Source organism: Agelaius tricolor, unplaced genomic scaffold (genome assembly GCF_023055355.1).
Source record: "Agelaius tricolor isolate 1412-34295 unplaced genomic scaffold, bAgeTri1.0.p SCAF_2, whole genome shotgun sequence".
NCBI lineage: Eukaryota > Metazoa > Chordata > Aves > Passeriformes > Icteridae > Agelaius > Agelaius tricolor.
Window position 1 is genome coordinate 18,045,051 of NW_027269262.1, and position 13,656 is coordinate 18,058,706.

The 13,656-nt window shown below is 35.8% G+C and overlaps 1 protein-coding gene across 1 annotated transcript in view; it reads left to right on the top strand.

Moving 5' to 3' along the window:
- The first annotated feature begins 3,451 nt into the window (after window positions 1-3,451).
- Window positions 3,452-13,656, top strand: part of CDH12 (cadherin 12) — a 638,327-nt gene continuing 628,122 nt past the window's right edge. The window contains exon 1 of the mRNA XM_071453742.1: window positions 3,452-4,244. The gene's annotated coding sequence lies outside the window, so the exon portion shown is untranslated. The remainder of the gene's footprint in view (window positions 4,245-13,656) is intronic.

Sequence of the window (13,656 nt, forward strand, 5' to 3'; positions counted from 1 at the left end):
GCAGCAAAGCAGCATATCTTAATTTCTTTCCTGATTGTCAAAACCTAGCAAAGTACTGCAGAATTTATTCTTTTACATTCTCTCTGTTGGTCCACTGTATTTAGCAAGATTTTTTTTTAATAATCAAATGTAATGAGGACCACTTTAAGTAATGTCCTGCCTAGACAAGAACTGATTTTATACAAGGACTATTTGTAACTGCAGTTTAGTCAGATGTGATTCCAGCTTCCAGAAGTGCCAAAATAACCTGGATTTTAATTAGTTACTAGAATGATATTCAAATTACTCTTCCCTCTTCCAGGCTAAATCAAGAAAAAAAGTATTCAGCACATACTAAAACAAGTTTTCAATGCTGCAATCCATCTTCTGTAACATACAAGAGTGAAAACAGAAAACTGCACAATTTTTTCTTCTTATGTTGTTGAGTTTTAACAGCCTTTGACCTTTCTGGAGGTCTTAGAGTGCTGCTATTATTTTCTCTCTGCTTGCTGCTACCCATATCATGTAAGGAAATTCTTTTACAAGTTCATCAGCCGGAGTTTTGTTTTATTCATGTATTTAATGAAACTTTTATATCATGACTGAAAAGTTATGGTAATTAGCATAGCTGGAATTGTCTGTCTTTCAGCCCTCATGTTTGTGTATTTTCTTTTACTTACTCATTATTTCCTCATTTTGAACCTGTGAGAATAGGGGTCTTACTGTGTCTCTGTAGTTGGTTTGTGATTGCAGCTAAGATTCTGTATAAACAGACACCTCTACAGTAACCCTTTCAGTGACCCCTACAGAACTAAAATTACAGCTCTTATCTTCCCTTTAGACAGTTTCCGAAGTTGTTTTCTCCCTTTTCTTATCCCTGAGCCGATAGATTCTTTCTGACATTATTAAAATTAGTTGTATAAGGGGAAGTTACAGAATCAGGCCTTGCATCTGCATACATCTACTCACGTTTTGAGCTTAAATTGCTTTTTCTCCATATTTGTTGATTTTTTTTCCTCCATGTTCAGTCAACACAATAAGATCAAATAAGCCAGATAGTACTTCAATTTCAAATGGAAATGGAGAGTTTAATGTTTTCCTCTGGTTATGAATAAAAAAAGAAGGACAGGAAAGAACCTTTTTTTTTTAAATGGTGCTAATAGGATATTGTATAATATTTAAAAATGTATTCATAGGAAATGGATCAGAATGTAATTGGCTTTTACTACTTTACTTATTATTATATTTCAATTTGGATGTCAGAAAGATATTTTATGATAACCATTTTTATTGTTTGTGTTATTTATCATCTGTCTTATGACAAGTTCTTTATTTTTTTCATCCTTTAAATCTGATATTTCTAAATGAGAAATTTTGGATGGAATGAGACCATAATTAAGTTTTGGAATGTTGCAAAGTTGGTAACTTTAAAGGGTCTGTTTGAATGGGAATGAAAACTAAAATAAAGCAGTGTAAGTTCTCCCAGGGAAATCCTATGTATGTTTTCCCAGTGAAAAACTATTGAATACCAGTATGTATAAAGGAGGAGCTTTTATATGTGCTCATATGTTAAATTGAAAGTCAGCCAGCTCTCTTGGCTCTCACTTGTCTCTCATAATTATATCCCATGAAGTTCCTCCAAGTAGGTCCCTGGACAGTCCAAAGTCTGCTCTCTTGAAATCTAGGATTGTGATCCTGACTTTTTGTCTTGCTCCCTTCTCTTGGGATCTCAAACTCCAGCATCTCACTGCTGTTAAAACTGACCCTGACCCTCACATCCTCAGCCAGCTCTTTCTTGTTTGTCAGTGGAATATCAACTTTTCAATCATCTATATCAGAATGTCGTCACCAGTGCTTGCATCAGGTGTGGATTGTGCCCTGCTGCATTGCCCCTTCAGCTGATCCTGAAGCAACAAAGCTGATTTGATTTCAGAATTATATGAGATATTTTGTCTGTCAAAATTTGAGATTTTTTCATTTTCTTTCTTGTGATGCACCATGGGAAGCATAATGTGAGCCAGACAGATATGTGACTTTTCAGTCACTTCATCAACAGCTCAGCAGGCAGAAGGTGCTACTTGCAAATTATGACTATCAGACCTAAAGGAAAAACATTCAGTGCCATTAAATTGTCATGGTATGAAGCAGTTCATGAGAACACAATTGTGATGTCTTTGGTTGCCTTCACACTAGAAATTACCATTGTACTATCATATGGTGTTTACAGCAGCTTCAGTAGACGTTCTAGCTGACCTGGCAGTATCAATAGTAGCAGGATGTGAAGGACTTGCTCTTTATGAGTCAAATTTCTTTATATTAAGGGCTACTGGTGCAGACTTTGGTTATCCAGTAACTGCTCTGGAGAATCAAGATGACACAGAGCTTACCTGAGATTTTTTCTCATGCATCAACAGCAAACCAGTATTGAAATTTCTATTCCACTGTTTATTAGCCTGCATGATTTGACCTTACTACACAGATTAATGTGCCTGAAATGATGAGAAAATTATTACTTTAAAAAAAATGCTGAGGGACAGATTACATAATTTGCCATGTTTGAGTTGTGCAGTACTTTACTCACATAGGTTTCCCAACTATACACAAAGGAGGAAACCAGGTTCCTGTTTTTCATCTTCTCCTTTGGCAATGTTTATAAGCAGTTTTCTCTGATCATGTATACACTGTGGAACTCGTGTCTTTACATATATTTGATTTTTGTTTCGTCCTGTAAGTATTAATGGTGTTGGTACTCTGCAATTTTGGCTGATGAAATCTTACCCTGAGCATTAAGCATTGCTCCAAATAATTACTTAATTGGCTGTAAAAAAAAACCAAAGTCAAAAGAATGTATTGAGAAGAAGACATGGTGGCATTTCCATGAACCACACCAGATTGTTCTGCATAGTCTGTATCCTGAAAGAAATTTGAATATTATATTTTCCTCCTTACCCTCAAGATGGAAGAGGATGAGAAATCTGAGATCTCTCTGAAGTTTTTCTATGCACAGAACTTCAGGATAGACAGCTGGATGTCACCCTCAAGATCCTACATGCTCAATTTATGGGTGCCAGTATTCTTACCTTCAAGACCGGGTGCACTGTTCTTATTTTTTTCTTACATATTAATGAACTTGCAAGGCCTGGTATTTCACATGTAGGGGATTTGACTTTTTATGCCTTTAAATAAAATCTTCTTATCCCAATTCTTCAGTTTTAATAAATTCAATAAAAAACTAAGTGCATCTTGCAGGAAAATGTGAATCATTAAGATAGTATATTTTTAAAACAGAAACTGAAAAAAATGATTACAGCATAAAGAAAACAAGTTTTGAAACCTGTCTTGCTTCTAAAGTTCTGTCTTTTTTATTGATTGTGTAAATATGTAAGTGACTTTCTGCGTGGTTACTCTTCTAATGAGTAGATTGAGATGCTGTTTTATAATGACTCTAGGAGGTGGATGATGGACCTCTAGAACTCCTTGCTCTTACAGATCAATGTATTGAAAAATGGGGGACAATAATGGTGATCATTTAGCACTATCACTTTATGCCACTTTCAGTGTTTGTTTATGTAATGGTGATTTAAACAAGCTGCACAATCAATGGATTTTTTTTTTTTTTTGTGCTCTAAAATCTTTCCAAGTTGGGTTTTTGAGAGTTTTTCCTACCAAGTCACACCAAGACTGCTTGGTCATAAGCTTCAGATCATTTAGATATTCTGCCCTGCTCTTTTTCAGACCAAAGAAACCCCTTCCAACCCTTCTTAGCCTCACTTTAAATTCTCCAAATATAACCTCTTTGCCTTCCTTATTTCTTTTCTATATTTGACAAGTGTTGGAAGTCTACTAATGATTCTGTACTTCATGTTACCCTGGCAAATATGGCAGGCCTATAAGAAGTACAGAGAAAAACCCCAGAAGTTATTGGGGTTTTTTTGTTCAGTTTCCATGGAAACAAATACAGAAATAAATCATCAGTTTTGTGCTTCCTTTCTTCTGACTTCTTCCCACTACCAGGGAAACCATATGAATTTTACCCCTCTTACTTCTGTATTTTGGTACCCTACTTTGTCTAATGCCTGAGCTAATTTTGTGGACCTTGCCTGGGGAGCTTGGCTGCAGAGCATCTTTGAGTGATGCAGAAGTGCACTCACTGCAGGGATCTTGGATGAGTAAGGACAGGGACTGCAGTTCTGCAGGAGCATCTTATGTCAGAGGACTTGGAACTGATTTGTGAGGAGAAAAAGCAGAAAATAGATCAGAAAAAAGTGAGTATATGTTAGCAGGATATACAGAAATATTATGTTACAAGTACTATTGGACTGGTAATACACCTAGGAGAGAGCAGCTCTATCATGTAAGAAGCAAAACAAAAAAACTCTCTGCTTGAATCATTGTATAGTACATTGTCATGTAGAAAAAGATATACTGTACCAAAAGTTCAGTTTTGCAATTATTTTCTTCAGAATAATGAGCGTTAACATTGTTCTTCACATCTTCTATCGCTGTTTCTGTGTTTATATATTTGTAGGCAACTGTATGCCAGGACATATGCCCTAAATGTTTGCGGTTAAAATGATATTTATGCTATCTGATAAAGTGGCTACATAAAATGCTATCAAGTATGTCTTATAAAACACCTCGATAAAAAGCTGTGGAATTTACCTCATACAGTGATTATATAATGCTACAAAATTTACCTCATAAAGTCCTAGGAAATGGACAGCTAGGGCACTGACCAAACTGTGAAACAAATTAATTTGGATGGAATCTAGTTTTGCAGTACTCAAATATATTTACTTAGAAACTAGTATAATTCGGATCTCCCAGCTGGAAGAGAAAGAGGAAGGACAGCTCAAAGTCACCGTTTTGAGCACATTAAGAAAAGAAAAGGCATGACAGGCTGCTTGTCTAGGAGCGAGCTGGACTAGGAACTATAAATAAATAGGCAAAGTCAGACAACACTATAAAACACATTGTTCTTGTGACAATATAAATCAGTTCCTCAGACTGACGTAAATGCAGTTTATCCTGTCCAGGCAGGAGGAGAATAACCTTAAAAATACCAGTGTGTATCAGCACATTATGGATATTTCATTTGGCAAAAAACACAGGTTAGCCTGTTATACTTTATTATTCATATTACACACAAACAGTAAAAAATAGGATTAACTTAACAGAAAGGACACTATCCAGTGTCTGTGTTTTGTAGCTTCCTTATAGTCTGTTTTCAGAATCTGAAGTCAAGAAAAAAATTAGGACTTCTAAGAGAGAACTCATTGTCAGAGTGATAATGGTCTTCTTGTCTGTGGGTTTTGTTATTCCTCTGTGCACTGCTCACAGAAAAGTACAGCTTGCTGATTGCATTCCCAGTTCAGAATTTATCCTTGCTTCTTTTTCTATAGATATAAGCATCTCCCTTAGGTCCAAATTGATTGCTGTCTTCCAAGGAATTTTCTCTCCCTTGCTCTTGTTCCAGAACTTCCAGGTATCCTAGGTGTCACTCCTGTATACTCTTCCATTCTAAGTGCCTTCATTATTCCATCAGTGACTTACAGAGGTTTTCTAAATATTTTTCAGTCCCTGGAAATAAAGGTGACCCAGGATCTCTGCTGATCTCCAAGAAGTTGTGTGATGTATGGCATAAAACTCAGTATTACCACTCATACAGGGAAAAACTTCTCTGTTCACTTGATTTGAGCTAAATCTGGGTTGAAGCATTTACGACCAACAAGTAGTTAATCAGTAATGAGAGAACTACATCTTCAGGATTAGTGCCAGCAATACAACAGATACAGTACACAGTAATACATATTTAGGAGCTGTTTGCAAAAGACCTACAGAATTGTAAATGCACCTCAATACCTAATTCCCCCCAAACTGTAACATGCAGGAGCACTGCAGACATGACCCCTGTGGTGGATATTGAACATAAAGTGGCCTTGATGTTACTTCATGTCGTGGGTCTGTGCATGACCCCTGGAGTGCTGAACACCTGTTGGAGCACCACAGACCTGTAGAGAGCTTCCCATGCTAGTGGTTTGTTATATGCTTATTGTAATCACATAGGAATATGTAAACTGTAGTATTATTTAAGCTTGTTAGTCAAAGTAAGCAAATTTATTAACTGTCTGCATTAGTGCTTTAATTAACCTTCAGCCAAAAAGCCTGTTAGTTTTAAAAGCCTAACCTAGTCAGATTCCTCAAGCTTTGGAGATGCAGGAGGAAGTATGGCTTTGCAGTATTTTATACCAGAGGCAAAAGACTATAATATGTAGAGAACTAGAAAGCTTAAAGGCAATATCCTGAAATACATCAAGTTCAATACCAAGAATGCATTTACATAATACTTAGATTTAATTTGATGATTGCCTGGGTTATCTTAGGAAGGCTTATACATTTTGTTTTCTGCTCATTGAATTTACTGTTTCAAAAGGAGCAGCTTTGGGAAAGCTGGAGAATTAAATCCCTTTATCTGTCCACTGAATTAGTTCAACTGTGGGGACAGTTGTACTTATCTGTTGGATTTAAACCAAGAGCTATTCAACAGAGAAGGTGCTTCTGTCTGCTGAGACCACTGACAAGAATGCCAACAGGGGTACAACTTTCTGAGCCAGTAACTTCAAAGAGAACTGTGCTTTCATTTCAGCACAAGTTAAGGATGTATAGCCAGCAATTTTGCAAAAATCTGTGCCTTGGCATTACTTTAAACTATCTTCTGCCAAATGTTGTCAACAGCAAAAAGGTTATAATGTGTAAGGGGTTCCTTAAGCAATAAAGCGATGTTTCTGGCACACTTTCCTACCCATAAATTTGAAAAAACCCTGCTTGCTTCCCTTGAGGGTCCTTGTAAGGCTAGGCTTCTAAACCCAGAAATGCTGAATCTATGTACAACACCAAAAATCAACTGTCTGTCAAAAAAAATACAGAATAGACTTATGCAAGCTCATAAACTACATCAAACTGTCATCTGAAGATGAGGGAACATATGATAAAAAAGAAATGTGTGCGTTATTTGTGGCAATAATGTGTGGAATTGCAGGCCTGCTAAAAGAAGAGATGACATAGATTTAAGGCTGTCCACTTTGAATGAAAGATCAATGATACCAGGCAATGAAATAAGTCTGTGCAGTTAATTTCCTTAGTTGATGAAGTTCTTTAAAATGCTACTGTCCCCACAGTCTTGTTTCTTATTTGTTGTTTCTCTGATGATGGACTGTGGAAAGGCTTTTGTGCTTGAAATCTTATGCTTTTTTCCCCCCAACTATATCAGTGTGTCTATGTAAAAGATTCTTATCTCCCAGACAACCTTGCCTTTTGTATCACTATAATGCTATAAACAATCTATCAGCAATTTTTTTGCCTGACACCATTGCATCAGGCAAAAAATGGAAGCAAATCTATGCCATGAAAAGCAATTCTCTGGATACAGCAGTGATCTTATTCTGTGTGAGGATGTAAAATTCATTATTCATTATTGTAAATGTTATCAACATCAGTCACTAAAAACCTGCTTTCTCCATGGTCAAACTTTTTACCTTAGTGTCTTCTCTCCTCAAATGACATAAAATTTAAATCAAACCATCCATACAGGCTCTCTGCCTGCAATCTCAGGAGATGATCTATGCATGTGAAAAAAGTCAAGAGATGAGATGCATAAGCAGAAGAGCAACAGTTTTGCTATATGCATACATGAGATGCTTTGAAAGTGCCAAATGAATATATACAAAATATGATAAATTTTTACACATTAAAATGTATTTTAAGCTATGAAACTATGCTCCAAGTGAATACTGTACCTGAAAAAAAATTAATAGGGCATTGAAAGAGATACAGTCATGCTGTTAGTTTTCTTGTGTTTCTACATGACAAAAAGTCACAAATATTAATGTATAACAAAATTATGTTCTGTTGAGAAGTAGCAGAATATGTTTGACACATCGAAGAATTTGAACAAAAAGGAAATGGTAACAATTCACATTGCTTAATGTATGACTAATCATCACTTATCCATCCTTTTATTTTTAATAACTATAGCTTCACAAATTCAGTGTCAAACAACTTTTCATTAATTTAATGAAAAATTTTTGAAAAGATGGATTTTTAGATTAATGTGTCAGTTCTTATATGAATAGGGAATGGCAAGTTTCTTGGCCTACTATCTTATTTTAAGAAATTGCCTGGAGTCTAAATGTCCTTCTCCTTGACTGCCATGTCAGCAGTGCATATATGATTCTGAAGCTCTAACACAAATTTGTAAGTGTAATGAAAGCAAATTTAACAGAATATAGCCTAAAAATCTCTACTCTAGTAGAGCAAATGTACAAGCATAAGCACACTGTCAGTGGTTTCTGAAATGGCAGAAACTGAAATTTAAGTATGTGATAAAAGCCAGTTTGTCACCGTCAAAGACATCATTCAAGTTTCTGGATAAGTTTACTGGATATTACTTAGATAAATTCATTTATATAAACTCTAGTATCAAATTGGATCATAGTTTGTCTTATCTGAGAGTGAAGCCTATGTTTGGCCAGTGATTTAACTTTATTCCCCAGAAGATTTAGGTTAAACTGTACACACTTGGCATTGACTCACATCAATCAAAACACACTGCAACACTTCAGTATAATAAGAAAAGTTAATGACTTTTCAAGTTGCTGTGGGACTCAGACTTCTTCTCAGACTCAGTAGTAAGTAATAAAAAGAATGCACATAAAAATAATTATGTTGATTTTGGGCAAAATACTGAAGTGTCATCTCTGAAATGTGGAACTTGTCAAAGGAGCAATGCAAATCAGTTTTACTTAAATAGGGTATCAGAATGTAAACAATAAAGCTAAGAAAGCTACCATGAATGCTACACTGCTTTAATAACATGAAAAACATATTTTTTGAGAACAAACTTTATTTCACTTCTACACCTGCTATGGTAAATAGGATTCCTGTGTTGTTTTTACAGGTGTTGGAAATGTAGGAGTGCTGATTCCATAAGAACTCTTCTCAAGTTGCCCATGCTGTGCCACCTCACACACACCCACCCAAGCTGAGTGAGAAGTGGCACATGACATTGGGCATTAGGTGCCTGTGTGGCTCCTCTGTTGCACATCTCAAGCTTCAGCATCATGGGAGACTCTAATGCTTATGTGGCCTTCTGTACTCCTGCTTTCACTCCTGGAGTGACATGAAAGGGTGGAATTTGACTCATCATGCAGGGAAAGCTGTTGGATAGACAAAACCAGAACCAAGGCATTAGTAAACTCTAGCAGATTATGAAATAGTAAAAGCTGAAATAATTATGAATCGTGGCTGGTACTGTGAGAAGCAGTTAAGAAAATCAAAGCTGTCCTTAATCCATTAAATTTAGTCACCCTGATATCAAATACACAGCAACAAACAAAAAGCAAGGGTCTGTGCATCCTTGTTCAGAATGGTAGAGGCTAACAGAAAATACACAACATTAGATTTGTCCAAGTACTTGTGACCTAACTGATTCCCAAATACCTGAAAGCATTTAATCCTGGTCTGGATGAAAGGTGGATCATGTTACATCACAGCCAGTCTGTGTTGTGGGGGATCCATCCTATTTTTCTGCACCCACACCACAAACATTCTAATCACCGAAAATTTCATTGCTGTTGTTCTTCTAAAGCCATTACAAGACTGCCAGAATTAGAAGGAAATAGTGAGTTTCTCCTTCCAGAAGAGAGAGGGATATTTGGAAAGAAAAAGCACATACACAAGATATCGTTAAAGAGGAAGATGTCAGTGATGTGCAAAGAAAAGCACTTAAGACAAAAGAAAATCATCTGCCCAATATATACAGGAACCTGAATGATTCTGAAACCAGTAAGTTTTGCTGATTTTGAGGGAAACACCACTTTTATTTTTATTTTAATTTCAGGGAAATAAATCTAATATGGTCATCTTACATTTGAATGAGGAGTCCTGTTTAAAGAATTACAAACTTCCTTAGAAGTCACTATGAATTTAAAATTGAAGATCCAAGTCAAAGAAACACAGAATATACATATTTGGGTATGCAATATCTATAACAAAATCAATTATATATATGCATAAATTTTCATCAAGAAAGAACAGACGGCTAGGTCAAAACATGACATTGCCTCGGGGAAAGCAGAACATGTTGAGGGGCCTAATAAAAGTGTTAGCAATAGTCTCCAAAGCCACAAGCAATAGTCCCTTTATAGAGTCATTAATGGTGTTATAATTACTCAGAACAGTTTTTACAATACTTGTGTTCACTCAAATAAATAACAAACTAATGGATGTGGTGACTAATTTTTCGTTAAGCACTGAGCTGTAACATTAACTTCTAAAATCAAATATTAATCCTGATTTTCATAATGCACCCATTATTAAAACATTAAAGCATTATTAAAATGCTTTGTATGCATTTTTTCTTTACCTTTTTTTGTTTAAATCTGGAACTCTTGCCCTGTTCTTTCACAGTGAGTGTCTGCACAAGTGGTTTAAGTGCCTTTTGTCTTTTTTTTGTGACTTTTCTTCAGAAGTGCCACCTGTGTTCTTTGCTCTGTTTCATTCCATAAGTTTCTCATGCATCACCACTTGTCTCTGCCTTTTCTTCTACATTTCTTTGATCCTCTATTAACTTCTTTCAGGGCTAAATCCTGATTATGGAGTGAATTGATGCTTGCATGTGTCAGAAATTGAAGCTGCAGATATGTTCAAACCTCGTTTTTCATTTGCTACAGTTTTTAAGGCACACCTGTTTTTGTAGGCAGTAAAAGTGGGAAGCAGAATACACAGACTCACATCCACTAGCCTTAGGCACTCCAGTCTAATAATGGAATACCCTACTGGCTGTGAACCCATGAAAGACAACCTTCAGTATGTGCTCAGAGGAGAGGCTGATGAGCTTTCTCATTAGGCTGCTGTGGGAATTTGCACTATGGTTGTGACTCTAATGGTGTGCATACTTTATTTTAATGGAAAGAAAAGTTATGTTAGAAGAATGAGGCTTCAGTTGCTGCATCCTCTGTAAAACATAGCAGATCATATACATTCAATTTGGCAGTGAGATGGAAGGTAAGTAAAAAATGGCCAAAGGAGGGGGTTTGGCTATCTGGGAGGTATGTAGCAGAGAAACAGCTAGGCCAACTCCATTCTGTTGTGTTTATTAATTAATCTATCCCTGCACATAACCAAAAGAATAACATATTTTAGAATAAAGCAATACTTTAAACACCAGACTATTAACTGCATTTTAGTAGGAAACTCTTCCTCTAACCTCCCAAATCCCATTTCTATTTCAGCTTGCAGAAACTGACAAATATCAGCAGTCAAGGCACCAAGTGTTGCCTCATCTTTCACAGCAGTGCAGGGGAAGGTATTGATGCACAGCTGTGCCTGATCAGATATACTTAGGGAAATCAGGCCACTCAATAAGATGCTCTCTCAGGAAAGGAATAGGAGAGTAAAATAGTTTTTGTTTATGAAATGAAGAGTCTTTCCTCTGGTGAGCTGGTTTTTTTTGTTTGTTTTTGCAAGTGTTTGTGTGGTGACATTGTTAGGGTCTTTGTTGTTTGAGCAGTTGATATTTATTGCCTGTCTCAATGAGGCAACCTATATTTCTGTTTTCAGTTTAAAATTTGGTGCAGTTGCAGAAAATAGTGAAGGACAATGCATATTTGTGGTATTCTGTTTTGTTGGGGTTTTTTTCATTGGTCAGCAAAGGAGGCTAATAATATTACTTGTCTTTAAAGGTCTTAAAATCTGTTTTTAGTCTGGTAGGTTAATAACTGAATGTAATTATGTGGTCCAAATAGTTCTCCTGGTGAAAAAGGATGTTTCTTGATTAAAAAAACCCCAAAAAACAAAACCACAACTTGCTTTAGGGAGATGTGTAAGTTAAGCCTTTTGCTGGAAGAGAAGGTTATTTTATATTCAAAGGTATCAAAGATCTTAACTATAAAATCTAGGGAGGTAGAGAAGGAAACCATGCTTTTGCACAAGGTTGAACTTGTATCCTATGGATGGCAATGGATGTCTGAATTTCCTTTTAAGAACTACCAACTTCACCTTGCTGCAAAGCCGAATTTTTTACAAAAATGATTGTGCAAAATAGGAGATTCTTTCTAATATGTTTATTTGTCATGTTGAAAAGTTGAAGCCCTTTTGATTGAAATTTATCTGTATGACAGTTATGAAAACTTGTTTGATGTTGTTTCTGGCACTGTTTAGTATTATTATAAATCATGAGCCTGAAGTACTAAATGTACAAGAAATGTCTGCTGATCAATTCCTTAAAATTTTAAAGATGAAAAAGTAGATGGGAGAAATTATTTTCTTTCACTCTTACTCTGTGCAGTATTTTTAGATATTTGATGCTCTCTGTATTAAATTCTATGAAGTATATGCTGGAATTTCTAAGGGAAGGGTAGATAGTCATCACATATTATCACTGACTGATATACAGATTTTTTTTCCCTAAGGGCTAGGGGGTTTGTTTTCATTGTTTTTTTGGGTTTTTTTGTTGTTGTTGTTCTTTCTTGGGTTTTTTTAATATATCTAGATATCTATAAGGAATTAAACTTTTAGATTCTTTTCAGTATCTCCCTAGGCCTTGTTTGGATGTATAACTGAAAAAATCTGCTTTAAGTCTCCTTTGTGTGCCGAGGAGATTAATCTCCTTGGTAAAAGGAGATAAAGTAGGGGTCTAAGGAGCTGTGAAGATTGCTTATATACAGTTGTAGCCATTTCCTTTGGTAAACTTGTTTGAAGCTACACCTCAGTTATGTAGTGTAATGTGAGGTACATCCTTTTCCCTTTTTTTATTTGCTCAATCGTTTTCTGGAGATGCATGAGATATGTTGCCATCCCATGTTGCTGTGGACCCCTTCAGCTGTGCAGTAGTAACTGCCCTAAATATAACTGTTGCCTAGAAACCCCTTTATACTCAGGTAACATAGCAGAAAACCTAAATTCCATCTGACATTGGTGTAATCATGTCTGTCCTGTGCTTGCACAAGAAAACTGAAAAAGGGTAGTGCTTAAAGTATGTAATGTCTGTTGTATTTGTACTTTCAATGGATTCCTCCTCACTGTGTGAGTAAATTGTTATAACTGTACACTTAATATCCATCCACTTCCAATACCCTTGTTGAAACATCTTATTTCTATCTTTGATTTGTGTTGCCTGTGATAGTAGTTATTTTCCATTATATTTTTTTTAAAGAAGTGGTACTGTATGCTTTCTTCTGACACTCAAGATATTTATGCTTTGCACTTTTTCCCTTGAAGCAGAAAAGGCATGAAGATGTATTTGTAGTTGTTTAGAGGGCAAGGTGGGAAATAATTGAAACAGTGCAAGGATTCTTCCTGCCTCAGCATTTCCCTTATGTGGCCTTTAAAAAGGAAGAGTTTTCCTTTGCTATAGAACCCTGCCTAGAAACTGGTATAGAATGACAGGACACAATTATTACCTAATACAGTCTGTGATTTCAACAAAATCACTAAAAAAAAAAAAAAAAAAAAAAAAAATTACTGTTTTACAGGACCATGATGGAAAATATTTTGTATGCAGTCTTTTGTATGTTCTCTATATGAACTGCTTAGCATGTTCATTAGAATAAGCCGTCTAAAGTTTTCTTTCTGTTTGTTAATCAGCTTTAACATATAAATTTAGCACTTACAGGTGCT